Source organism: Ursus maritimus, unplaced genomic scaffold (assembly GCF_017311325.1).
Source record: "Ursus maritimus isolate PB19 unplaced genomic scaffold, ASM1731132v1 scaffold_10, whole genome shotgun sequence".
Lineage (NCBI taxonomy): Eukaryota > Metazoa > Chordata > Mammalia > Carnivora > Ursidae > Ursus > Ursus maritimus.
This window is the reverse complement of record NW_024423344.1, coordinates 37,668,963-37,694,675: the sequence shown is the minus strand read 5'-3', so window position 1 is coordinate 37,694,675 and position 25,713 is coordinate 37,668,963. Positions and strand designations below refer to the sequence as shown.

The following is a 25,713-nucleotide window of genomic DNA, read 5'->3' as shown; positions in this document are numbered from 1 at the left end:
ACAAGACAGAAATTTGGACCTACCCAATTAATAATGAGCATTGGAACTTCTATTACTATTTCCATAAGGTAACTGAATGTTTAAAGCAAAGCTAATAGTAATGTATTGTGTTTGTAGCATGTATAAAGAGGAAATGTATAATAACAGTACAAAAAGAACTGAAATAAGAGTGTACTCTTTTGGGAGTCTGGGTGGCTCAATCGGTTCGGCATCTACCTTCGGCTCATGTCATGATCCCAGGGTCCTGGGATTGAGCCTGGCATGGGGCTCCTTGCTCTGCAGGGAGACTGCTTCTCCCTATCCTGTCGCCCTGCTTGTGCTCTCTCTCTCTCTGTGTCAAATAAATAAATAAAATCTTAAAAAAAAAAAAAAAGAGTGTATTCTTTTAAGGTCATTATACTGCATATAAAGCAGACATAATTTTATATAAAGGTAGAAACTCATTAATAGGCGTAGATATTTTCAGCTCCATGGCCATTATTTAAAATGTGTAAAGAGAAGCCAATAGTGAAGATAATCAAAACAATAAAATTATTAATATCAAATAAGGAGAGAAAGGGGGGAAAATAAACAGATGGAACAAACAGAAAACAGCTAGCAAGATAGATTTTAATTGACCCTCAATAATTACATTACGTAAAAAAGTCAATTAAAAGCAGAGACTGTTATATTGGATATTTTATATATATCAAATTATAAGTTGTCTACAAGAAACCCATGTAAATTTATATAGAGAGACTGGCCAAAAGTAAAAGGATGAGAAAACATACCATGGAAGCACAAATTGAAAGAAAGACATAACAGCTATACTAAGTCCTATAAAGTTGACTTCAGAACAAGGAAGTTTATGAATTAAATAATGACATTACAAAATGATAAAGAAGATAATTCCCTAAGAAAATATACAATTCCTAAATGCATATGCATCTCATAACAAAGGAAACATGAAGCAACAACTAATAATGCTAAAAGCAAAGTATACATGTCTACAGTTATAATTGGAGACATTAACATTCCCCTTTCAACAGTTGACTGAACAAAATCTGAACGACAATATCAAAACATTTGGCCTAATTGACATTTATAACCCCTCTTTAGTGAGAACAGAAAAATGCATATTGTTTTCAAGTGCACATGAGAGAATCAAGAAGAAAAGCTGTATTGTGGGTCATAAAACAAAACTTAAAATATTTAGAAGACCAGTCATTATATATTTATTTGACCTTATTGAATCGGAATGAAGTAATAAATGTATTGGAAAATCTGCAAATATTTGGAATTAGCTCCCTTGTAAGTAACGAATGGATGAAAGAGGAAAACAAAAGAAAATTTTTTTAAAAGTTTGAATAGAATGAACATAAAGACACAATATATCAAAAATATGGAATATAGCTAAAGTAATCCTTAAAGAGAAATGTACAGCATTAAATACTTAAATTATAAAAGAAGAAAGTTATCAAATAAATGAACTATGCTTCCACCTCAGGGACTACAGAAAGAACAGCAAATTGATTTCAAAGTAAGCACAGGGAAGGAAATAGAAGACAAGAGCATAAATACACAAAACTGACAAAAGAATAACAAAAAATTAAATTAAGTGAAAAGCCAATCCTTTGAAAAAACAGTTGGTAAATCTGATCAAGCTCTAAAATCCAAGAAATAAAGAAAAAGAGAAAAGACACAAACTACCAATATTAGGAATAAATGATGGGATAATATTACTAACGCCACAAATATTTTTTTAAAGATTTTATTTATTTATTTGACAAAGAGAGAGAGAGAGAGAGCACAAGCAGGGGGAACAGCAGAGGGAGAAGGAGAGGGGGAAGCAGGCTCTCCACTGAGCAAGGAGCCCAATGTGGGACTTTATCCCAGGACCCTGGGATCATAACCTGAGCTGAAGGCAGACACTTAACCACCCAGGTGCCCCCAGACCCTTCAAATATCAAAAATATACTTAAATAATATTACCAAAAAAATCCATGGTCATTATTTTGATAATTTAGGTGAAATACAAATATCTTTGACAAAAACAAATTGTCAAAGCTCACTCAAAAAGAAATTTACTGCAGAGTTCTATATTTCATAAGGAAATTTTACTCCCAGTTAAAAATCTTCCCACATTGGTAGATTCAGGCTCAGATGGCTTCAATGGAGAATTATACTAAACATTTAAGGAGGACATCTTGTCAATCTCATAGATATTCTTTCTAAATAGAGAAGAAACAACACATCTTTTAAGAGGCCATATTAATCTGATACCAAAACTCAATAAAAAGATCTTAGAAAATGAAAACTATAGATCAATATCCCTCATAAACATAAATACAAAAATTCACATCCAAACAGCAAATAGAATCCAGCAATATGTAAATAAGATATTATAACATCACCAAGTGAGTTTCATCTCCAAAAAGAAAAGTCAGTTCAAATTCAAAAATTAATCAAGGTGATTCACCTCATCAGCACATTAAAGATGCAAAACCATATGATCATCTCAGCAGGTAAAGAAACATTTCTTTAACAAAATTCATATGTATTTATCATAAAAATTTATGGAAACTAGAAACGGAAGTGAATTTCCTCAACCCGAAAAAGGGAACTACCATAAGCCTAACATACATATTAGGAAACACATATATTGATGAAAGACTAAGTGTGCCCTCTGCCCCAGACCCCATTGTCAGGAACAAAGCAAATTTGTTTGGTCACCACTTCCACCATTCAGCAACATGCTGGAGGCCTTAGTTTGTTTAATAATGAACAAAGAATAAATAAAAGTCACATCAATAGTACAAGAAGAAATAAAACTTTTTGTTCACAGCTAACACGATGGTCTTCATAAAATCCTAAAAATTCTACAAAAAAACTTGATTAGAACTAAGTGAGCTTAGTAAGGTCTCAGAATACCAAGATACAAAAATCAATTATATTTCTAAAGACTAGAAATGAAAAATTATAAATTAAAAATATCACTACTTACAATAGCACTATAAGTCTTACATACTCATCTAAAAATCTTGCAAAATATGTGCAAGATCTGTATGCTGAAAACTATAATACACTGATCAAAGAAATAAAAAATTCCTAAACAATTTGAGTGGTATTCCACTGTCACAGCTTGAAAGATTCAATATAATTAAATGTGAATTCTCTTTAAACTGCTTTCTAGACTTAATGTAATGTTAATCGAACCCTCAGCAAGCTTTTCCTTAAAGAAATCAACAAATTCTAAAAAAGTAATAATAAATCAACAAGTCTAACTTTCTGTAAATTTAGGTTATAAATTTATATAAAAAGGGTAAGGATCTATCATGGGGAAAACAATTTTAAAAAAGAACAAAGTAAGGAGTGTCTGCATAGCTCAGATGGTTAAGCGTCTGCCTTCGGCTCAGGTCATGATTTCAGGGTCCTGGGATTGAGCCCCAAGTCCAGCTCCCTGCTCAGCAGAGAGTCTGCTCTCCCTCTCCCTCTGCCTCTCCTCCCTCCTCATGTGCTCTCTTTCCCTCAAATGAATAAGTAAAATCTTAAAAAAAAAAAAAAAAGAATAAAGTAAGCTTACTAAAACTACCACTCTCTAGACCTCTTAAATGATACAGTAGTCAAGAGAGCCTGGAATTGGAGAACTATATAGCTCAGTGAAAGTAAAAACAGGGTCCAGGAAAAAAATGCCTAAATAAAAGTTCAATGATACTCAACAAAGGCTTAAAAACAACCCTTAGGAGAAAGGATAGTTTTTTCATAAATAGTGCTAGAACTAAGGGACATATGTTGGCTAAAAGTGAAACTCATCCCATGTCTCTTATGCAAATAAAAACTTAAAATATATCATAGACCTAAATGGAATGTAAAATAACAAACAAACAAACCAAAAATATCTAGTAGAAAACAGAGGGGGAGATCTTACATTAGGCAAAGATTTCTCAGCTTCAGTCCTAAAAACCACTCATAAAATAAAAGAGAGAAGCTGGACTTTACCATAATCAAAATGTTATGCAAGTTGGCAAAGTATATATATTTTTAAAGGAGTGAAAGACAAGTTACAGATTGGGAGAAAATACATTAAAATCACATACTTGTATTCACAAATACAAAGAACTCTCAAAGTTCAATAATAAGAAAAGCAAATATTCCCCAAATTGAACAAAATGTTTGAACAGATACTTCTCCAAAACAGAAATATGGATGGCAAATGAGCGCAAAAGAAGATGCCTAACATCAAATCATTGGGAAAAATAAAATTGAATCATACTGAGACACCAATATATGCTTATTAAATGGCTAAGAAAGTACCAAGTATTGCCAAAAATATGGAGCAACTGGAAGTTACAACATTTTTCTTTGGAATTCAAAATGGTACAGCTATTTTGGAAAATGTTTTGTCAACTTGTTATAATGTTAAAAGGACACTTACTCTATGACCAATTAATCCTATTCCTATCTGTCTACATGAAATATAAGATGTATGTTCACCCAATAACCTATATACTAATATTTATAACAGTTTTATTTGTAATCAACAAAAACTGAAAACAGGCCAATTGTGTTTAACTATGAAAGCAATAAACAAAATGTTTTACATCTGTACAATGGAATACAACTCTGGAATACAAATGAATAAATAGACTAATAACACATGCAATGATACGGAAGATCTCAAATTGGAAAAAGCCAAAATAAAAAAGCTTTATATTGCATGATTCAATTCATTTGGCTTTCTTACGAACACAAATTATTTTGGCTTTCTTACAAACACAAAACTGTAGTGACAGAAAACAAACCAATGGCAATACTGGGGGAGGCAGTGTCTAGGGAGGAAGATGAAGCAATTTTTAAGTGTTGGAGAGGTTCTATATCTAGCTGTCAGTGGTAGTCACAAGACTGAATATATTTAGGAAACTAAAAAGAGTAAATTTTACTATATGCAAATTATACCTAATTAAAAATGAAAAAACATATTTATAATTATGTTTACATACAGCTGATAACTCTCAGTTCCTGCCAGTTTAGTTCAAAACTAATTCTTATTTGACAATAGGAAATAAGTTCCTTTTCTTAGATTATGTACCAAATGACTTTCAATGAGCAAAAAAAATTCTAGCCAATTATTCTAAAAATTTATTTTGCGATTAGCTTTAAATATTTGTAACTGTTGATAGTCAATATTCTTTCTTAAAAAGGAAATTTATAAGCAAATACATGAAATTAGCTTTTTATAAAAGATCATAATAACAATAGCTCTTTTCTTTGAGGATACAATTGTGAATCTTTCCATTGTAACCTTAATAACCTTATAAAGAGTGACTTAATTGGGACACATGTATTTTAGACTACACAGTTTCAGTGTATTACAAAAATTCAGAGCAAGTGTTCAATAGCCTTTTTATTTTTATTTTTCCTTTGTTTTAATTTAAAAAATTTTTTGGCAGCTCTCAGCCTTTATTGGTTACCAGAGGGGAGGTGGGTGGGGAGCTGGAGGAAATAGGGGATGGGGATTAAAGAGCACATGTATCATGATGATAATAAGAAAATAAAATGATAAAAAATAGTTTTTAAGTGATTTAACAGCTCACATCTTGCAAAGTACTTTTTAAAATATATACCGTAATTTAAATAGAAAAAACTCTGGTATGTGAAATTTATACATTAATAGTAACATATTTCAAGACTTACAGTATTTCAAAATAGTATTACAATCGAAGTTTATGATACCTTTACAGTGGGAATAAATTACAGTGGGAATAAGCATTGGGATGAATGGGTATTCTAATATCAGCCCTATCCTTTGGATTTTTACCTTCTGAGGCAAAATTTTCCCATTTTTAACATGAGGGTAGAAAGACAGATGGATAGGAAATAGGTTTGCAAACTGATCAGATCTATGGCTCTAAAAAGTCACATTAACTATAAAGTAAATTCTCAAAGTGGAGAATGGGTTAGAGCTGGGAAAACATGGAAATGGAAAGTGTGTAGGTTGCCTACACTAGGTGGTGTTAACCAGTGAATGCCAGTGGAGATAAAGAAAATCAGACTAAATATATTTATTTTACTAGAAAAGCTAAATAAAGGTAACAGAAAGTAGAATGCAAAATCTGTTGCAGCTGTTCACCTAGACCTTAGTCTAAGAACTCTTTTGTGTAAACTGCTAACAATCACATTTGTCAGCTAAAGGCTCAGGGCTCCACCAAGAAGTAATTTCAAAGGCTGGCAGTAATATTTACTAATATAAGCCCTCAAAAATTGGTGCCTCTGGCTTCCATGTGGGTGACAATTGGGAATTTCCATATTTCATAGAATCTTTCTCCCAACATACTTCCATATTGTGAATTTTCAATAGGTAGTACTAATGCAAAGGGATACATGCACCCTAATGTTTACAGCAGCATTATCTAAAATAGTCAAATTATAGAAACAGCCCAACTGTCCATCGACTGCTGAATGGATAAAGAAGTGGCACACACACACACACACACACACACACACACACACACACAAGGATATTACTTAGCCATAAAAAAGAATGAAAACGTGACATTTGCAATGACGTGGATGGAGCTAGAGAGTACAATGCTAAGTGAAATACCTCAGTCAGAGAAAGGCAAATACCATATGATTTCACTCATATGTGGAATTTAAGAAATGAAACAGATACACAGAGGGGAAGAAAGGAGAGAGAAGCAAACCAAGAAACTTTTTTCAAAAAAATATATTCTACTTATTTATTGGACAGAGAGAGAAACAGCAAAAGAGGGAACACCAGCAGGGGGAGTGGGAGAGGGAGAAGCAGGCTTCCCACTGAGCAGGGAGCCTGATGCGGGGCCCGATCCCAGGATCCCGGGATCATGCCCTGAGCCAAAGGCAGACGCTTAACGACTGAGCCACCCAGGTGCCCCAAGAGACAGATGCTTATCTATGGAGACCAAACTGATGCTTACCAGAGGGGTGGTGGGGGAAGATGGGCTAAATAGGTGATGGGGATTAAGGACGGCGCTTGTTGCGATGAGCACTGGGAGTTGTATGACAGTGCTAAATCACTGTATTGTACACCTAAAACTGATATTACACTGTATGTTAACTAACTGGCATTTAAATAAAAATGTACAAAAAAATAGGTAGTATGATCCCAGGATCCTGGGATACGGCACATACCAGGATAGACTGGGGACCAGAGGGAAATTAGGAGAGTCAGGGATCCTGGCAGCCACATGCAGACAGTGTAGTCCTCCTTGGAAAGCTTAACTGGGGAGATGGTGGGGGAGATTCCAGACTGGGTAGACAGGGAGGAGTGGTGGGTGAAAAACTTTGCTATATAGTGAAGCAGAGATCCAAGGGTTGAGGCAGCTAGAAGGGTTTGGAACAGGGCACTCTTACAGTGGATAAGCAAGGGTGGGTGCTGATGCATGCATGAAGGGTGCCCTGAGAGATAGAAATGGGCAACCAGGTGGATGCTTTCAGGGGTAAGCCCTTGGAAAGGGCCTGGAAGTTAGGAGAGGAGAGCAGGTAGGGGTGAGTGAAGCCTTCTGCAGAAGACTTGAATATCCCTAATCCCAAGATCCCCTCTTAGGGGGGTATGCTTCCACATGTATTTTTCAGAAAAGGACACTGAAGCACAGAGAAGTTAAGTAACTTTCCCAGGCTCACACAGTGTTGAATTTGGAAAGGGAAGCCAGGTTTGGAAGTTGGCTGGCTTAGGAGCTAAGAAGGGAGGAGCAGTGTTTCCTCTGCATTTTCTGTGGTGGTTTTAGTCTAGGAGGAAGTTTAAGGAGAAGGTCCTGCCATTCCCAGGGCCAGCTACCCAGGGAAGTGCAGGGCTGTTGGAGTCCACCCAACCAGTCACTTGCAGGTACAGAATTTCAGAGAAGTTGAGCAGGCCTCAAGGCAGTACAGCACCAAGAAGAACTGAGCTATGAAGCTATAAAGAGACACATCACTAAGGAAGACACCAGTCTGAAAAGGCTACATGCTGTGTAATTCCAACTAGATGACATTCTGGAAAAGGCAAAACTATGGAGACAGGGAGTCCAAGATGGCAGAGGAGTAGGAGACCTTAGTTTCATCTAGTCCCAGGAATTCAGCTAGATAGATATCAAATGATTCTGAACACCTGTGAACTCAACCAGAGATCTAAGAAAAGAATAGCTGTAACTCTACAAATAGGAAAGTGATCACTTCCTGCAAGAATGACAAGATGGAAAAACTCACCTCAAAAAGGAGAACAAGAGGCAGTACTGACCGCCAGGGACCTAAACAGTACAGATATAAATAATCTGTCAAAATTAGAGTTCAGAATAATGATTATAAAGATATTAGCTAGGCTTGAAAAAAGCATAGAAGATACTAGAGAATCCCTTTCTGGAGAAATAAAAGAACTAAAATCTAGATAAGTCCAAATCAAAAAGGCTAACAATGAGATACAATAAAAAATGGAGGCTCCAACTGCTAGGATAAATGAGGCAGAACAGAGAATTAGTGATATACAAGATAAAATAAAGAATAAAGAATAAAGAAGCTTAGAAAAAGAGAAATAAACAACTACTGGATCACGAGGGGAGAATTCAAGAGCTAAGTGACAGCATAAAGTGAGACAATATTAGAATAACTGGGCTCCCAGAAGAAGAGGAAAGGGGTAGGACAGAAGGTATATTGAAGCAAATTATAGCAGTTAACTTCACTAATGTGGGGAAGGAAACTGGCATCTAAGTCCAGGAGGCGCAGAGACACTCCTCAAAATCAACAAAAATAGGTCAATGCCCCTACATATATTAGTGAAACTTACAAATCTCAAGCACATAGAAAAAATACTGAAAACAGCTCAAGGTAAGAGGTCCATAACCTACGAGGGTAGAAACATTAGACTCACAGCAGACCAATCCACAGAGACCTGGCAGGTCAGAAAGAACTGGCAATGATATATTCAAAATGTTAAATGAGAAAAATACACAGCCACGAATACTTTATCCAGCAAAGATATCATTCAAAATAGAGGGATAAAAAGCTTCCAGGACAAAGAGAAATGAAAAGAATTTGTTTTCACTAAACCAGCCCTGCAAAAAATATTAAAGGGGATCCCTGAAGTGAACAGAGAGCTCAAAGGTAACATAGACCAGAAAGGAACAGAGACAATATACAGAAACAGTGACTTTACAGGTAGTATAATGGCATTAAATTCATATCTTTCAATAGTTACTCTGAATGTAAATGCGCTAAGTGCCCCAATCAAAAGACACAGGGTATCAGACTGGATAAAAAAGCAAGACCCATCGATATGCTGTCTTCAAGAGACTCATTTTAGACCCAAAGACACCTCCAGATTTAAAGTGGGGGGGTGGAGAACCATTTATTATGCTAATGAACACCAAAGGAAAGCTGGGGTAGCAATCCTTATATCAGACAAATTAGATTTTAAACTAAAGACCGTAATAAGAGATGAGGAAGGACACCATATCATAAATAAAGGGTCAATCCAACAAGAAGATCTAACAATTGTAAATATTTATGCCCCTAGCATGGGAGCAGCCAATTATATAAACCAATTAATAACAAAATTAAAGAAACACATTGATAATAATACAATAATTGTAGGAGACTTTAACACCCCACTTACTGCAATGGACAGAACATCTAAGCAAAAGATCAACAAGAAAATAAGGGCTTTGAATGACACACTGAACCAAATGGACTTCACAGATATAGTCAGAGCATTTCATCCTAAAGCAACAGAATACACATTCTTCTCGAGTGCGCATGGAACACTCTCTAGAATAGATCATACACTGGGTCACAAATCATGTCTCAACTGGTACCAAAAGACTGGGATCATTGCCTGCATATTTTCAGACCACAGTGCTTTGAAACTTGAACTTAATCAGGAGAGGAAATTTGGAAAAAAACTCAAATACATGGAAGCTAAAGAGCATCTTACTGAAGAATGAATGGGTCAACCAAGAAATTGAAGAAGAATTTAAAAAATGCTTGGAAACAAATGAAAATGAAAACACAATTGTTCAAAATCTTTGGGATGCAGCAAAGGCGGTCCTAGGAAGAAGGTATACAGCAGTACAAGACTTTCTCAAGAAATAAGAAAGGTCTCAAATACACAACCTAACCCTACACCTAAAGGAGCTGGAGAAGAAACAGCAAATAAAACCTAAACCCAGCAGGAGAAGAGAAATAATAAAGATCCGAACAGAAATCAATGAAATAGAAATCAAAAGAACAGTAGAACAGATCAATGAAACTATGAGCTGGTTTCTTGAAAGAATTAATAAGATCAATAAACCCTGGCCAGACTTATCAAAAAGAAAAGAGAAAGGACCCAAGTAAACAAAATCATGAATGAAAGAGGAGAGATCACAACCAACACTGAAGAAATACAAATAATTATAGGAACATATTATGAGCAACTATATGCCAACAATTTAGGCAATCTGGAAGAAATGGATGCATTCCTAGAGACGTATAAACTACCAAAACTGAAACGGGAAGAAAGAGAAAACCTGAACAGACCCATAACCAACAAGGAAATTGAAGCACTAATCAAAAATCTCCCAATAAACAAGAGTCCAGGGTGGGATAGCTTCCCAGGGGAATTCTACCAAACATTTATATAAGAATTCATACCTATTTTTCTGAAGCTGTTTCAAAAAGTAGAAATGGAAGGAGAATTACAAACCAATATCCCCAATGAACATGGATGCAAAAAATCTCACTAAGATACTAGACAATAGGATCCAACAGTACATTAAAAGGATTATTCACCATGATCAAGTGGGATTTCTTCCTGGGCTGCATGCATGGTTCAACATCCGCAAATCAATCAATGTGTTAAACTACATTAATAAAAGAAAGGACAAAAATCATATGATCCTCTCAATTGATACAGAAAAACCATTTGACAAAGTACAGCATCCTTTCTTGATTAAAACTCGTCACAGTGTAGAGATAGAGGGAACATACCTCAGTAGCATAAAAACCATATACGAAAAGCCCACACTGAATATCATTCTCAATGGGGAAAAACTGAAATCTTTCCCCTAGGGTCAGGAACATGGCAGGGATGTCCACTATCACCACTGCTGTTCAACATAGTATTAGAAGTCCTGGCCTCAGCAATCAGACAACAAAAAGAAATAAAAGCCATTCAAATCAGCAAAGAAGTCAAACTCTCACTCTTTGCAGATGACATAATATTCTGTGTGGAAAACCCAAAGGACTCCACCCCAAAATTGCTAGAATTCATACACGAATTCAGCAAAGTGGCAGGATATAAAACCAATGCACAGAATCAGTTGCATTTCTATACACTAACCATGAGACAGAAGAAAGAGAAATTAAGGAGTCGATCCCATTTACAACTGCACCAAAAACCATAAGATACCTAGGAATAAACCTAACCAAAAGAGGCAGAAAACTGTAGAACACTCATGAAAGAAACTGAGGAAGATACAAAGAAATGGAAAAACATTCCATGCTCATGGATTGGAAGAACAAATATTGTTAAAATGTCAATGCTGAAGCAATCTATACATTCAAAGCATTCCCTATCAAAATACATCAAGTTTTTTCACAGAACCTGAACAAATAATCCTAAAATTTGTATGGAACCAGAAAAGACACCAAATAGCCAGAGGACTGTTGAAAAAGAAAAACAAAGCTTGTGGCATCACAATTCCAAACTTCAAGCTCTATTAAAGAGCTGTAATCCTCAAGACAGTATGGTACTTGCACAAAAACAGACACATAGATCAATGGAACAGAACAGAGAACCCAGAAATGGACCCTCAACTGTATGGTCAACTAATCTTTGACAAAGCAGGAAAGAATATGGAATGGAAAAAAGAGAGTCTCTTCAACAAATGGTGTTGGGAAAACTGAACAGCCACATGCAGAAGACTAAAACTGGACCATTTCTTTACAACAAACACAAAAATAGACTCAAAATGAATGAAAGACTAAAACTGGACCATTTCTTTACAACAAACACAAAAATAGACTCAAAATAAATGTGAGATAGGAATCCATCAAAATCCTCTAGAGAACACAGGCAGCAACCTCTGTGACCTCAGCCACAGCAATTTCTTACAAGAGACATCTCCAAAGGCAAGGGAACAAAGGCAAAAATGAACTATTGAGATTACATCAAGATAAAAAGCTTCTGCACAGCAAAGGAAAGAGTTGACAAAACCAAAAGATAACTGACAGAATGGGGGAAGATATTTGAAACTGTCTTATCAGATAAAGGGCTAGTATCCAAAATCTATGAAGAACTTATCAAACTCAACACCCAAAGAATAAGTAATCCAATCAAGAAATGGGTAGAAGACATGAAGAGACATTTCTCCAGAGGACATAAAAATGGCCAACAGACACATGAAAAAATGCTCAACATCACTCAGCATCAGGGAAATACAAATCAAAACCACAATGAGATACCACCTCACACCAGTCAGAATGGCTAAATTAACCACTCAGGAAATGGCAGATGTTGGTGAGGATGTAGAAAAAGGGGAACACTCTTACACTATTGGTAGGAATGCAAGCTGGGGCAGCCACTCGGGAAAACAGTATGAGGTTCCTCAAAAAGTTGAAAATAGAGCTACCCTATGACCCAGCAATTGTACTACTAGGGATTTACCCCAAAGATACAAATGTAGTGATCTGAAGGGGAACCTGCACCCCAACGTTTATAGCAGCAATGTCCACAATAGCCAAACTATGGAAAGAGCCCAGATGTCCATCGACAGATGAATGGATAAAGGAGATGTGGTGTGTGTATGTGTGTTTATACATACACAATGTTATATTACTCAGCCATCAAAAAAAAAAAGGAATCTTGCCATTTGCAGTGACGTGGAAGGACTAGACGATATTACACTAAGTGAAATAAGTCAATCAGAGAAAGACAATTATCATATGATCTCACTCATATGTGGAATTTAGGAAACAAAGCAGGATCATAGTAGGGTAAGAGAGGAAAAAATAAAACAAGTTGAAACCAGAGAGGGAGACAAACCATAAGAGACTCTTAATCATAGGAAACAAACTGAGGGTTGTTGGAGGGGAGAGGGGTAGGGGGACGGGGTAACTGGGTGATGGACATTAAGGAGGGCACATGATGTAATGAGCACTGGGTATTATATAAGACTGATGAATCACTGACGTCTACCTCTGAAACAAATACGTTATATGTTAATTAATTGAATTTAAGTTTAAAAATATACAGATTAAAAATTAAAAATGAACCTTCTTTATTCATTAAATCAGGATGCATTGTTAGAATTAAGAATTAATATTACTGTATTTCTGTAAGGTAATAAAATATTTCTTTAAAACAACAAAACAAAACTATGGAGACAGTAAAATGATCAGTGGTTGCCAGGGGTGAGAGTGAAGAGAGATGATTAGGCTAAGCACAGAGAATTTTTAGCAGTGAAAATATTCTATATGATATTACAATGATGGATGTAAGTCATTGAACTTTTGTTTGAACCCATAGAATATACAACATCAAGAGTGAATCCTAAGGTAAATGATGGGCTTTGGATGATCATATGTCAATGTAAATTCATTATTGGTATCAAAAAGGAAAAAGGATCTTTTTGATGAATGATATTGATAATAGGGAGGTTATGCATATGTAGGGACAAAAGGTATATGAGAAGTACCTGTACCTTCCTCTCAATTTTGTTGAAAACGTAAAACTGCTCTAAAAAATTTAAGTGTTAAGAAAAACCTGTTCATTCCACTGAGTATCCTAATCTCTGGTAGGTAGTAGTTTTAGCCAAGAAAGAATGCATAACTAATACAGAAGTAATAAAAACTATGAAGTTAAACTTGACCTCCCCACAGAGAGTATCTGATTTTTTATCACATTGGAGAGAGACTTTTATTTAAAAATTGGTTGAATATGTAATTTCTAGTTCAAAGTAATCTAAAAAATAATTGCAAAAATAAACACAAAGCAGAACTAAAAAATAAAATCAAAATCATAACAGTCTGGTACTAGCACAGAAAGATCAGTGGAGCAGAATAGAGAGTACAGAAATAAACCCATGTTTATATGGTCAATTAATTCACAATGAAGGAGACAAGAATATACAATGGGGAAAAGACAGTCTCTTTAACAAATGGTGTTGGGAAAACTGGACAGCTACATGCAAAAGAATGAAACTGAGCCACATTCTTACACCATACACAGAAATAATGTCAAAATGGATTAAAGACTTAAATGTGAGACCTAAAACTATAAAACTTCTAGAAGAAATCATAGGCAGTAATTTCTTTGACATCAGGTGTAAGAATGTTTTTCTAGACAGGTCTCCTCAGGCAAGAGAAACAGAAGCAAAATTAAATGATTAGTATACACCAAAATTAATAGCTCTTGTATAGTAAAGGAAACTATTAAGAAAACAAAAAGACAACCTATCAAATGAGAGAAGATATTTGTAAATGATATATCTGATAAGGACTTAATATCTAAAATATATAAAGAACTTACACAACTTCACAGCAAAACAACAAATAATCTGATTAAAAATGGGGAGAGGACCTAAGCAGACGTTTCTCCAAAGAAGACATAAAGATGGCCAACGGATACATGAAAAGATGCTTAACATCCCCAATCACCAGGGAAATGCAAATTAAAACCACAATGAGATATCACTTTATACCTGTCAGAATGGCTAAACTAAAAGAGACAAGAAATAACAAATGTTGGTGAGGATGTGGAGAAAAAGGAACCCCAGTACACTGTTGGTGGGAATGCAAATTAGTGCAGCCACTGTGAAAAACAGTAGGGAAGGTCCTCAAAACATTAAGAATAGAATTACCATATGATCCAATAATTCTACTAATGGGTATTTACCCCCTCAAAACAAAAACACTAATTCTAAAAGATATATGTACCTCTATGTTTATTGTACTATTGTACTATTACTTAAAAAAGCCAAGATACAGAAGAAACCTATGTGTCCATGATAGATATATTATATCTATATCTCTATCTATCTATCTATCTATCTATCTATCTAGATATATCTATATCTAGATATATAATATATCTCACATCTTTATCCATTATCTATCATGGAATTTAAGAAACAAAGCTAACAAACAAATGAAAAGAGAGAGACAGAATCCAGACTCGAATACAGAGAAAAAAACTGGTGGTGCCAGAGAGGAGGTAGGTGAGGGAACGGGTAAAATAAAGTGGGTTAAGAAGATATTTATCTTGATGAGCACTGAGAAATGTATAGAATTCTTGAATCATTATACTGTACACTTGAAACTAACATAACACTGTATGTTAATTATACTTGTAAAAAATATCAAAATCATAAAGATTTTCATTTGAAATAAATAATGTGTATTTTAAATGGACATTAATACACTACCAACAAAATTGGAAGAAAAGTGCATGGGGGCACCTGGGAGGCTCAGTTGGTTGAGCAACTGACTCTTGATTTTGGCTCAGGTCATCATCTCAGGATCAAGCCGCAAGTCAGGCTCTGCACTCAGCAGAGAGTCTGCTTGAGATTCTCTCTCTCCTTCTCCCTCTGCCCCTTCCTGTCCTGCTCCCTCTTTCTTTCTTTTTTTTTTTTTTTTAAAGATTTTATTTATTTATTTAACAGAGATAGCCAGCGAGAGAGGGAACACAAGCAGGGGGAGTGGGAGAGGAAGAAGCAGGCTCACAGCAGAGGAGCCTGACGTGGGGCTCGATCCCATAACGCCAGGATCACGCCCTGAGCCGAAGGCAGGCACCTAACCGCTGTGCCACCCAGGCGCCCCTCCCTCTCTCTAAAATAAATAAATATTTTTTTTTTAAAAAAGTAAATGTAATGGAATTTTATTTTTCCAATTTCATAAGCTTTCAAATCGTATTTGATACTATAGTAATTTTCCAAGTCACATTTTTTTATTGAAATATAATTGACATGTAACATTATGTTAGTTTCAGGTGTATGACATAATGATTTGATACTTGTACACACTGTGAAATGGTCACAATTAAATCACTGACAAAGAATTTCTAGAACTCCCTGTCAGAAAATGCAATGAAACTCTTGAATAGCAGTTGTTCCTGAGAAAATATCTGGATAAAATGCATTAGAGAAACTTTATATAAATTTTATATCATTCAGTAGACCAAGTATCATTTGATGTGTAGCTAGTCTAACTAAAACTGTATTACTTCATATACTGTTTCTATTTCAAATTTAGTGACAGATAAGAACTTAGAAAATGGATAAAAAATTAGAGGAATGTGACCCAGCATGTATCGCAATGTGTAAAAATATTTTTGTTCAACATTGTCCCAACAATTTTGTGTATTAACCTTATAGCCAATTAATTTAATTCCTCTGAGTGGCATATTGGACATATTGGACATGATGCAAAAATTTTTTCATTATCTTGTGAATGTTCTAATTAGCTTTTACACTGTTTTATAAATCATTAGAATGCTAAGCAAGACAAAGATTCTTTATTATTAGACAATATGCTTCATCAAGAATGCAGTTCTCTCTCTGATCACCACCTACCTGCACCCCACGTCACAATCCAAACCACTGCTGGCACTACCCTAGTGCCCTAGACCCTAAAAAGGTCTTTTTATCTTTTTATGTCACTTGCTTCTCTGAATCCCCAGCCTCCCAATTAACTTCTTTTTTTCAGTTAGCTCTTAGTTCTGTCTCAAGTGGCATTATATCCTACACTATATTCTTTCCTCCATGCTGTGTGTGAATATCAAGGCTCATCCACTGAAGATTTTGTCAGCTTAGCCAAATCATTCACTCATTCTACAAGTCATTACTACAAGTTCTCAGCTTTCCTACATGATGAATGCATTCTAAAATCAATCTTTTTGCATATGATTTTTCAATGCCCAATACATGGAATTATATGCTCTACCTCCCCAAATAACTTTGAGTAGCTTTCCAACACATTCCACGGCAAGAAAAGATCAGGCTAGTCTATTTCACAATAACTAATACAGTAATCATGTATTCTGGCTTACACTAATCATTTTTAACTTAGGCACTTAATTTTAATTTCATTAATTTTTACGTCATTTCTCAATGTATGCTGCCTATTTATGAAATGTATTTTTTGCCTGTATTTTATTGTGTTCGTAACCTATTTGTTTAAGGGCTACTTCAGATGATATTTCTTTCATAATCTTGGCCTAATTATTTATAGGCAGTGACATTTTTCCCCCTTTATTTAGTTATTCCTGTTACCATACACGTTAATGTTTTATCCAGAGCACAATGTATATGTTCATTTTTTAACAATTACTCTTACGTGTAATCCTGGTTTGCCCTACTCTCCTTTTATAAAGCCCAATATGATACTTCTTTTGACATGTTTATGTATTTATCTTTTTATTCTTTTGTTTAGAATGTAAGGTCCCAGATGGCTAACACGGAATCGATAGAATTTCTTTTGCATAGCACCTGCAAATAAACTCAGATTTCGGTCTTATTTTCATTTAGTTAATATATAAATGTAAGTAATCTTCGTTATTTTTAATTTTAACCTCTGATTTATACCTTTGAAAAATCCATTATTTTTTACCCTTTTTCAGTAAAAATAGCCCTTCCAATTGTTACTTTTCCATAGGCAATGATGGGTCAAAGGGTTAACTATGCTTATTACTTCAGTACTTTACATGATTCCTAAGCACAAAAATGAGCCCTTATTAAGTATTTGTTATATGCACTAATAAAACAGATTACAAAGACTCCAGGATACCAAGTAAAATTGGTTATATAGAAAGACTTCACCAATTTTATTGAGCTCATTTTTTTCTTCACTGAAAATGACAAGCTTTGTGTTTTTTTCATCCTAGATGTACTAGCAAAGGGCTTTGTCTCAAGTAGGACCAATATGATCTTAAAATATTACCTTTAGAAACATAACTTTTTTTCTGCCTGAAATACAGCACTTATTGAAAGTCTAAATTAAATACAAGTAGAAGGGCTTTTATAAAATTCTATTATGGCTCAAAATTGAAGTCTGATAAGAAAGCCCATCACAGGATACTACTAGATGGTAATTGATGAGCTACTGACATTTCAGGTTTTCATCCTTAATGCATAGGAAACCAATTATTATCCAAATGACAACATATTTTTAAGTCTCTTAAGGCTGAGAACCACATATTCAATCACTCAGCTTTTGACAGTTCTGCGGCTTTCTTTTCATCCCTATTTATTGTTGTACATTTGTGTGTATCTAAACTGTCCTTTGTGCACATGGGACAAACGAATCATTCATTCTTGATTTCTTGTTTTAAGAAATCTACTTGGTTTAAAAAAATAAATCTACTTAGTTTTTTAAAAATGCTAGTTTACCTCCAAATGGTAGTAAGAAAGCAGGAAAATGTTATCTTTTAGAAATGTGAGTCTTAAGCAAAAAATAGGTATGTTTTAAACGACATTTAAAAAATCCATTTATTTGCTATAATAGAGATCTAGAAGAAAAACAAAAATGAATAGCACGGACAGTTTAGAACTGTGTTTTTCAAAATTTACCCAAGGAACTCCTTCCTGAAGTTATTTAAAATGTAGATTTCTGGTCATCATCTCCACTGACTCCTCAGTGTCATTTTCTTAAGACGTGGACTCAATTTATTAACCAATTCTTAAATGAAAGGCTAGAACTACTGATTTATGCCATACCTACGGTTTGTTTTGTTTTGCTTTTTTGTTTTCTCTGTGGCATTTGGAGATAGCGTGCTTAGGAAAATGATTTGCAATACACCCAGTTTTGCAGTATAGACTTAGGAATATTCTGAAGTATTTTTCTACCTGGTATTTTGTACACCTTGGAAAGCTCATAGTCAGTCTATAAAATTACCTGGGAGGGCCATAAAGTTTAGGAAGGCCTCCTAATAATAGAACGGTGCATTTCAATGTTGGTGTCAGGATAATCTGTGTCATTGTGTGACATAAAAAAAAAACAACAAAAAACAAAAAAACACCTCACAAAATTGTCTTTACATTTGTTTACATGGCTGTAAAAGTAAATATTATGTAGCATAAGACAAAGCCACTCCTATAAAGAAAAGCTAAAATTACACATGACTAAAGTGAGATCATAGAGAAAGTTTCCCCAATACCCTATGAATTTTCTGGATATCAAAATATATATGTGTGTGTGTGTACTTAATATGTCAGTGCTGCAGTAGTTTAATAATTAACCTTAAAATAGAGTCAGGTTTTTAAAAAGGTAATGAGGTGTTTGCTAGATTAATTAGGACTCAAGCAGGAAATAGCATAGATTATACAAATATAGCATATGACAAATGGCATAGCACATGGTCTTTTAATGCACTATTAAATTGCAACTGTCCTGGGTAAAAGAAATATACATAAAGACTGTCAGGAGAACTTGAAGTAATATATCATCTTCTCATAAATAATAGTTAGCTGTCAACATGGAATTGCTTTGTGTGCAGTAATTCAAGTTAAAGAGTTGTATTTCGATTGCCTGTGTACACGCACTGTTTCAGTATATATTTTTTGAATTCAGTTTCAGAAGCACTTAAGCCACTACTTATGACTAACAATAAAAGTATACACATGGTTTAGACAGGAAAGTTTAACTATCACATAGTTAAAATAAATTCATATCCCCAGTTTCAAAGCATTCTAGCTAAATATTTTGTGGACACCTGGTAGATACTATGAAAATTAGAATTGAATTACCATTTAATTTTATTTATTCTCACCTTCATGTAATAAGATTGCTTTTATAATATCACCATTTATTAGACACATATAATTCTCACAATGACCTTTATATGAAATTCAGTTTTATGATATGCTACAATGATGTCTATGTTGATGGTAATGATATTTATAAAGGTTCAATAACTTACACAATGTAACAGATCAAATAAATTTCAAAGGGTAGATTCAAACCCATTTCTGTTGCAATCCAAAGGCTTAGATATTTCCAAAAGATTACATATTCCTTTTTGTGTTTCATGTTGAGTGACAAGGTAATAATTATCTATAAGAGTAAGCCTTTTAAAGAATCTGACTGCTATGTCTAACCTACAATTTCAAAAATTATTCTGATTACTTTATTGGTTAAATGAAACCTGGATTAAATAGAAACATGGGATAAATAAGGTTTAGAAACCTCTTGATGTAAATACAAACTAAAAATTACTTTGATGGAAATGTTGAGTAGATATATCTTATCAAATGCATTCTTACCAATCGTAAATTTGTTCCACAAGAGAGTACAATACATATCCTTTATACTGCAATATTAAGTATATATGGGGGGGAGTTTATTATTTCCAATAATAAAGTTATTGGAAATAATTTTAGTATCTACGTTCTCAGGCCACTGATTAAAGAACTGTATTTCCATTGTAATGGACTCTCTGATTTTAATGAGGATGATGAGGTCTCAGAGTACTAGCATAATGTAGCAGCACACAGCAACCAGGGACACACAGGTGTGGTGGTCACAATAAGCAGAGTCAATATGGTCATGAGAATGGTAGAACAATAGGTATATACAATAATGGCCAATTGATCATGGTATCCTAAGACAAAAATAGATATATCATCCATACTGGAATAATAGAAACCTGCCTTCCCAATTTTTTTTTCAGCCAAAAAAATTTTAAAACCAGATACGCAAGATAAACAACAACAAAATCTTTGAGTCATCCCAAAGATTTATGGTCCCTACTAAATTTCCCAATTTTGTGTCAGTTCTCAGACCTGGAAACCCTTGAATGATGGTAAGTATCCTGGAAAAGTGACTCTGCATTTTTAAGCAAAATTTTATAATATAAATCTCTCAGGCATTTTCTGAAAGGACTTGTACAAGGTGCCAGATACCTGACACTTATAACCAGGGTATCTACATCAGGGAAAAGAAATAGCAATAGTTTTAGTAATTAATGATCAAAGCAAATATTGAATTTAGCCTATTTCAATCTTTTAGTGAATCCAGCAATTCTGTAAACACAATCTGTTGTTATTTTTCTAGTTTCTGAATACACAGTTGGAATGGTTTTATAAAGTCACTGGCAGAGCCCTCCTACAAGCTCTCTAGACACAAAAGAATCTTGCTTACCAACACGATCAACCAGAAGAAATGCTTTATCAAAGATTTAAAAGAAGCAGAGATCATGAACTTTTTATCACACCCCCATTTAAATTACCTAACTGAATTATTGTAATCAAATGTGACTCCATTTACAGTGGTTGTTAGAGATGTGGTTTCTGGGGGAAAAAAAGTATTAAAAATATTACTGTCCTAGTATCTTGTATGCCAGCTGTTGGTCTGGATTTTCTGATATTAAATAAGTTATTCAGTAAGCTGAAGATTTTACAATTTATTGATTTTAAGCACTCTCATCATCAGAAATATCTGACCAGAAAGAATGTTCCTCTTTCTCTCTGGCCTATAAAGATTCCGTTTAGGGGTGCCCGTGTGGCACAGTCAGCTAAGTGACTGACTCGGTTTCAGCTCAGGTTGTGATCTCAGGATCCTGAGATTGAGCCCCACATTGGGCTCCACGCTCAGTGTGGAGTCTGCTTAAGATTCTCTCTCCTGGGACACCTGGGTGGCTCAGTCAGTTAAGCATCTACCTTCAGCTCATGTCATGATCCCAGAGTCCTGGGATAAAGTCCCTCATCGGGCTCCTTGCTCAGTGGGGAGCCTGCTTCCCCCTCTGACTGCCACTCCCCCTGCTTGTGCTCTCTCTCTCTCTCTCTCTGAGACAAATAAATAAAGTATTAAAAAAAAAAAAAGATTCTCTCTCCCTCTGCCCCTGCCCTCCACTCTCTCTCTCAAATAAATAAATAAAAATCTTAAAAGAAAATCAGTTTATGCCCCAGATAAAAGATACCACTGGTTGAGTGCAGGGTGCTTCCCTGCAGGATGGTGCCTATGTCATTATCCCCTATGCCATGTACATGTTGAAGTTTCAGCTGTAGCCACTACACCTGAATTCAGGAAACAGGGCAAAGGTAAAAGTGATGCAGCACATATTTCTACCTCACAAAACTAAAAGTACTGCTTCTTGTTCTCTGTGACTTTGTGCTCTGAATTGTATAACCCTTGGTACCTGAGGGAGGAAAGTTTCCATGATGTGTTATTTATCTGTTAAACTGAAATCTGAGTTTTCCTTCTGGCCATTTGGAACTTCTCATGTCACAGATGAAACAGCCAAAATACGTGGCTAATATGCTTCATGAGGGACTGATCTTGATCAGCACAGGAAATGCAAGATTGTGCACAATGGAGTAGAACAGAATGTTTATAGCGGAGCCTCTTGGTTTCTTTTTACACTGTCCTGTTCCATGTAAAAAGAAACTGATTTCATCTCTGAAGTATAGGTTTTTCCTTATTTATTTCACTGAATAAAATATTAAAAAGAAATCTCTATTTTAAGCAAGATACTTTTCCACTGTTACAACTCTAAAGAGCAGCCTAAATTGCTGAAGTACCAGAAACTAAAAGTATCAGAAACTAAACACATGACTTTTCCTTCAAGACACTAAGCTTTGTCGGTGGCTCGTTACACAGCAAGTATGAACTGATACACCATGTGAAAGGCAAATCTTTCACGGCAGTGTCAGCATTACTGGACCTTAGAGAAAGTCAAAAGAGACTCCAGAGAAATTTTTATAATACCATGTGGTGAACAATTTATTTCTTTGTTTTCACTATTTAAATTATTTAAATCAAAATGATTTAAAATAAAATAATAACAATAATAATAATAAAAATTAAATGACTTTAAGTTATTTCACCTCACCTTTGGTGGGAAACATTGTTTAAATTTAAATTCACTCCAAAAACAAATAATACATGAATGTTTTTAAAAACGTATTTAAAAAATCTCAAACCTTAGTCAATTTCTACAGCAAATAGATTAAAAAAGACAGAAGAAAATCTGCTTAAGTTAAAAAAAAATGAATCCTTACCTTATAGAGCAATTTACAGTATGTACTACAGATACTAGAACTGAGACTTCATACTGTTTTAAAGTAAGGGACAAATTATTATTCAGTTTTTAACTTTATTCCATCTCACCTGAGCAAAGTCCTGGATAATATTTTCTTAAATTGGAATGCTAAAATAGAGATATGTTTATGTCATTTATAAATTAATTTAGTAAAGAGGAAAAGTATAATATCCTTATAAAATCTGGAATGACTGAGGTAAACTCTTTTTTAATAATGGTAGAATTAAAATGTTTTGAGAATACCCTCAGTTATGACCATTCTAAGAATCTCAGAAATCTTTATATTATAGAAATTGACAGAGAATAACGTTCTAATTGTATGAGTGTATTGTATGCCATAGAGGATGGGAAATCTAGGGCAGAAATTATAGAAGCCATAGAGAATGTAAAAGGTAATGGCAATGTCCTTGGATTCTAGGATTGGGAAATTATAATTGCCCATGGTGAATCGAATGCCTTTCAAGCAGTTATTAAATGCATATCTAAGGAATACAGGCATAAGTTTTCCAAACTGGCTTTCATTTCTCAAAATCTGTTCAATGATTGTTCAACCAGATAACAAACCTCATGTACTCCTAATTTCTTAGGAAGAATGTCACAATAATACCAATGAATTAATATGCAGCCTCTTCTACATTAAATTTTTCTGGTAATCTGCTATTTTTTTTAGACTTTACACTGCTGGAACATGTAAATTCAGATTCTTGCTTTTTTATAGTTTGCGTGTGTGTGTTTTCTTGTTTTATTTAAAGTATTTTATCTTGATAGTGTATAAATACCTCTATTCCCTGGTCTATGGATATAATATCTATCTTTCTCTTTTTATCATTTTACGTTTTCACAATAGTTTCCAAAATAATAACATGTCATCTGAGACACACAAAACAAAAAACACAGAAATATCAAACACAGGTGATTTCTGTAAATGGCTCTTTAAAACACATTCCTTCCAAATTTTCCAAAAGGGCTTCTACTCTGAAAAGCAGAGAACATGTTTGATTTTCAATAAGCATGGTTGATTTATCTCTTTTTTACCTCTTTTTTTTTTCATTTCTAAACTTCCCCTAAATGTTCAGCATTAATTATTTTCTATACTGACAAAATTCTGTAAATATTTTGAATTTTTTATTTTTTATTATTTTTATTATTGGTATATTTTAAGGTAGTGTTGACTACATTGGAGTATATAATTTGTCATTTTAATTTCATGACAAGTTTCTCTCGCAATAATAGAGATAGGCTCATTTTTAAGGATTTCATTAGAATTGTTATCTTTGCTGTAGGATAACACATTTACACTATTCCTTATACAATTTTTGACAGCAGAGAGCGAAATTATCAGTGTTTAAAAATTAAAACTATTTTGTTCTCCTATCTTTTTTGGATAATCACTGAAGGAGTCCTTCCTTGAGGAGTCCAAGGTTTAATTCATTTTAAATCATATGTATTGCTTTTACATAAGTCTTATCAAGGTTACACAGCTTACTGTTCTTTGAGACATTGTTGCTGCTAAACAAAGTACCCATTAAAATAGCATTTAACTGGTAAGAGAGTGTCAAAAGTGATAACATACTTCCATGTAGGTAACTTTTTAAAATTTACTTTGTCATTTAGGTCACTAATACTATTGTGCAGTTCTAGGGTAAATTTGAAAAAAATATGCATCATTCTTTGCAAGTAGTATGATTCAGGTTCTTTTCATTTCAACTAGAAATTGAAAATAACCTAACATTTCTGGGGAATGAGTATAGAAATTATAGTGTTAGATATACAAATAAATGAAAGTAATTCTGGGAACAATATCTATTAAAATATACTAAGTAATACATCTATACTTAGGATTAAATATGATATCTAGCCTCAAAAAGTACACTTGCTTTTGTAAACAAGTTGACATCAAGACTTACATCATGTGGGAGGGAAAAAGATGGCGGAGGAGTAGGGGACCCCTTTTTCAGCTGATCCCCTGAATCGAGCTGGATATCTACCAGACCATCCTGACACCCACGAAATCAGCCTGAGAAGCAGGAAGATACATCTGGATCTCTACAAATGAACATCTCCAGCGCTGAGTATTGAGGTGGAAGCAGGGAGCCGTGAATCCGAGCACAGATATCGGAAGATAAACGGACGGGGGAGGGAGCCAATGCGCTTGGGCACCAGGAAGTAATCGCCACTTGCTCTGGGGAGCAGGCCGGACTTGCGGACTGGTAGCTGCTGGGAAACCAGACTGAAACCGGGAGTTCCGGAACACGCACGTACTTGAACCAGTCTGAAACTGGGAGCTCGGGAACGTGCAAGTGACCAGACTGAAAACTGCCGATCTGGAGCATGCGCGAACCACACTGAAACAGGGAGCTCGGGAACATGTGCGTGGGAACCGGGGGTGGCTGGCAGTATTAGAAGCACAAAGGACAGAGACATGCTGGCCCTGGAAGCGAGGGCTGGGAGAGTGGCTGTGGGGCTCACAACCTGGGTCGCTGCAGGGTGTTTAGCAGCACCAACAGAAACAGAGTTAAAGGGGCCAAGAGAGCTCAGTGAAGAGCAGACTGTGATCTCTTTCTTCTGAGACAGAGGCTTGGATACGGCCACTGCTGCTGTCTCAGAAGAGCCACAGCAAACTGCCAGGGAAAGCCTCCAGAGAACAAAAGCCCGGAAATACCAGTTCACATTGTGCCCATCCCCCGCCCCCTTGCAGGGGACAGGGAGAC

At 35.0% G+C, this 25,713-nt stretch overlaps 1 pseudogene; it reads right to left on the bottom strand.

Moving 5' to 3' along the window:
• LOC103677662 overlaps positions 1-25,335 on the bottom strand; it is a 104,744-nt pseudogene extending 79,409 nt beyond the window's left edge.
• Between the last annotated feature and the right edge of the window lie 378 nt (positions 25,336-25,713).